Source organism: Dreissena polymorpha, chromosome 10 (genome assembly GCF_020536995.1).
Source record: "Dreissena polymorpha isolate Duluth1 chromosome 10, UMN_Dpol_1.0, whole genome shotgun sequence".
NCBI lineage: Eukaryota > Metazoa > Mollusca > Bivalvia > Myida > Dreissenidae > Dreissena > Dreissena polymorpha.
In genome coordinates this window covers 67,787,639-67,791,587 of record NC_068364.1, presented here as the reverse complement: position 1 = coordinate 67,791,587, position 3,949 = coordinate 67,787,639, and the positions used below count along the sequence as shown (strand labels likewise).

General features: G+C 32.4%; 1 non-coding gene across 1 annotated transcript; it reads left to right on the top strand.

Moving 5' to 3' along the window:
- The first annotated feature begins 518 nt into the window (after positions 1-518).
- On the top strand, positions 519-608 carry Trnaf-gaa (transfer RNA phenylalanine (anticodon GAA)). The gene is given in 2 exon segments: positions 519-555; positions 573-608. It is a non-coding gene; the product is annotated as a tRNA-Phe (tRNA).
- Positions 609-3,949: the final 3,341 nt, after the last annotated feature.

Below are 3,949 nucleotides of genomic sequence, written 5' to 3'. Positions count from 1 at the left end.
TTGTCATTGGCGTCGCTCTGCAGAGCGGCGACTAGTATGTTATGCATTTTTTCGCTTATGGGAGGATAAGTTATTTTACGGATCAATGTATATATTTTTGTTTTAAGAATATCTTGCATAGGGGTGATTTTTTGTGCAAATTAGTGTAAATAAGTACTGCATTTGTGCCTATTACATTTATTACAACATTCATTGCCAATAATGCAAATCTAATTGTTTTAATTAATAACTGATCCACAACTGATCAGAGGGGAAAGATCACAGGGACTTGGTAAATACGCGAAACTTTCTGTTTTTTTATAAAAACAAAACATAATCAAATATATTTATTTTGTGGTTTTTCTAATTTGCTTATTTAGTGGAGAATCAATGTAGTACGATATTTGACGACCTATCGCGCAAGCAAGTTTATTGGACGGCGTAGTGGTACGAAAACGTACAATGTATTAGTTTATTAATAGACATAATAACGATCGCTATACACAACTTCACCAAATAGCAGTACATAAATAATGTCAGCCGGAATAGCTCAGTTGGGAGAGCGTTAGACTGAAGTTGTTTAAGCAATAATCATCTAAAGGCCCCCGGTTCAATCCCGGGTTCCGGCACGAACGGAACAGTTCGGCGGCTGACATTTTTTTTCAGTCAGGTTAATAAATATAATAAAGCTTTATTTTATGTAGACATGTTACTACAATTGGACATTTTTATTAAAGTTAATGGATGCCGCGTGGTGACAATTAAATTAAATTAAAATTTCTTACATCACTTAAATATCTTATAAAAAATACACGTGTTTTTATATTAACAAATAAATGCAAACAACACATCTATTATCCATGTATTTTATGGTTGACTATCATAGGCCCTAAGTAATATCCCTACCACATATAGAGCGCGAAGCGCGACACGTATTATCGATTGTAACAATGAGTTGCGATAAAGGAAGCAGCCGCTTATCAAGGAGGAGCTGTGTCCCAGCAACCCGTTTCCCTTGAGTCAAGCGCTCCTCGGAGTGTTTTGTTTAAGAACCACATATAGAGCGCGAAGCGCGACACGTTTTTTCTATCCAGGTGGTATGGGACCTTTAGCATTATCCGACCATTACGTCCATAGTTATCTTCCTTAAAATTTGAGAAATTTTGAAATCTTTGTTCGAAGTCCAAAGTTTTCATCCGATTGTTCTCAAACTTTCACAGTTTTTTTATCAATGAGGACCCAACCCACACTCTATATGAGCAATATCGGACCATAAGTCCAGAATTATGTCTCTTTGAATATAAAAATAAAAGTGAAAAACTGCTTGGTTAGGTGATTATGTCAACATTTTTCATCAGATTCTTTCCAAACTTACAGTGTCTTCAAATCAATGAGCATTTTACCTCATTTAAAATGAGAAACATCGGGACAATAAGTCCAGACTTTTTTCTATTAAATTTGACAAAATAAACAATTTCCACTTGTTTAAAAGATTTCACAACTTTCGTCTGAATCTTTCCAAACTTGTTAAGTGTTTTTATATCAGTATTACTCGAACCCTATTGAAAATGATGAATATCGGAGCAATACATCTATTATGATCTTTAACTGAATTTCAAAGTATTGTTAAATGCAGCTTCTTAATGCAATTTACAGTTTTCATTCATTTTTTTTTTAAAACTTTTACAGTGTTTTCATATCAATGAGTACTCAACCCCTATCGTGAATGAGCAACGTAAGAAAAATTTCAGAATCATCTCCCCTTGAAATTGAGAAAAATATGAAATTACGCTTAGAAGAGGAAGCAGATGTTTTAAAACCTACACAGTTCTGTTCCATTAATGAAAACTGCACACGGATGCCAGTAAAAAAAAAGGAAACCAATGTAAATAAAATCAACTATGAAATATTTTGGGGTTTAAACACAAACTCGTAGTTAATGGTTATTTGGGGGTAATAACACAACATCATAAATAATGGTTATATGGGGGTTATAACACAAAATTATAGATAATGGTTATACCAGTATCTTTTTCTATTTTGTTTCAAATAATCGGAAATAGATTAATATTTACAGTAGAAAAAAATCGTTCCATGTAACTTCATTGAGTGCCTTTTTCACTGAAATTGCATCAATACTTATCTTGTACATGTACAAACATCATTATTATTGGATTGCGGACAATTTGAAAATTAAACTAGTATCATTTAAGTGGGATTATTTGAATCGTATAAACTTTTATTAAACCTAATTAATGTGCTCGCAACGGTTTTCTTATTTAAAGCGCTGAGTACGAAGCATCAAGATATATTTTAATTTATGACACTTATCTTGAATGTATGTCATGATATTAAAATGAGATAAATCTGAATTAACAGTACAAAGTAGCGGTATGAAAGCTTGAGGGGAGTGGTTTGTACTAAGTTTTGTCAATTTTGCTGTAGTAAACGTTTACACAATCATAACGCTCAGGCATATTGTGATGGTGATATGATCATAACAAAAAGGATATATGATGATGTTGTTGTCCATGATTATGATGAGGATATACATTAGTTTTTGAATTAAGATAGCTAATTTCAAATAAGATACACACACATCACAATTCCCAAATTGTCAGTTAGTTATAGTATCGTTTGCCTCTCAGTGCATTATTAATTTAATGCCTCGTTTATCTCTTAATCCTCGCCCAATGCGGTTGCCCAGTCTGTACACTGATAGTTATACACGATATATTGGCCCACAATAAAATCTCTAATAAAAAACATGTCCCTCAGTGGACTGAAAAATGGCTGTGTAGGATATCAATAATGAATTATTTTATTTAAGTAGTATATATACATGTATAGTATTTATTACTTATTCAACAAATACTACTACAACAATGACTAAGAAAACCAATGTTACAATTTATGTGTCTTCTTTGCTTTCTTCTTATACGACAAACACTACTAAAACAAAAAAAAGCAAGAAGCTGCTATTGCTTCTGCTTCTGCTTCTGCTACTGCTACTGCTACTGCTACTGGTACTGATGCTGCTATTGCTACTGCTACTGCTACTGCTAATGCTAATTCTAATAAGTATAACAATGCTTCTTTTACTTACACATGTATTACTACAATTGCCACCAATGCTTCACATCTTCTTTTTAAATAATTAATTTCCTTAGAACATAACATAGATGTTCTTTTCACATTTTCTTAAAGGCGTTAAGAATTTAATCTTTCCTGCGATTTCTGTTTTATTAGACCGAATTATATAAGTACATATAACAGACGCTATTGCACTTATATGTACTAAAACAACATTTTGTCGTAATCAACAGTTTAACATGACGCAGTTTCCTCGGAAATCAACCTTTATGTGTAAAACTTTATCAAGGTAATTGATGTCCGTCTGCCCTGCCACAATTTTATATTAATTGAGCCCAACGTGTGAAAAAGATCCCTTTGTGAGGGGGCGATAAATGCTCTTTCTATTGTTTAACAGTGGGAGGCTGAGAAAACAAATGTTACAATTAATTTGTCTTCTTTACGTTCTTCTTTTTTATATTTTCTTCTTGTTAATAATTTAAGTTTAAGATTAAGTCATACACATATCTTTTAAGTAAGCTTATTTTTTAATTGGTTATGCCACGATTTAACAATACTAATCATTAGTATTATTGTTAAATCGCGGCATAACCAATTAGCAACTAAGCTATATAAATTAACGTTAATGGATAGATATTTGTTTGGATAGTAATACTATGATTTGAACCGTAAAATCCCTATTCAGACACAGGTGAAGTTTGTAGTTCTTATCATTCATGATCTTATCTCAATATATTCTCTGTTCATTCATATAAATTGGTCAGATGATTGTAATTATGCTAATAGAAAGATAATCATGATTTTCAGATGCAAGACCTGTCCTGAAGCTGGTGGCAAAGATGACATTGTTGTTTCAATTGATGAAGGCAGGTGGTTT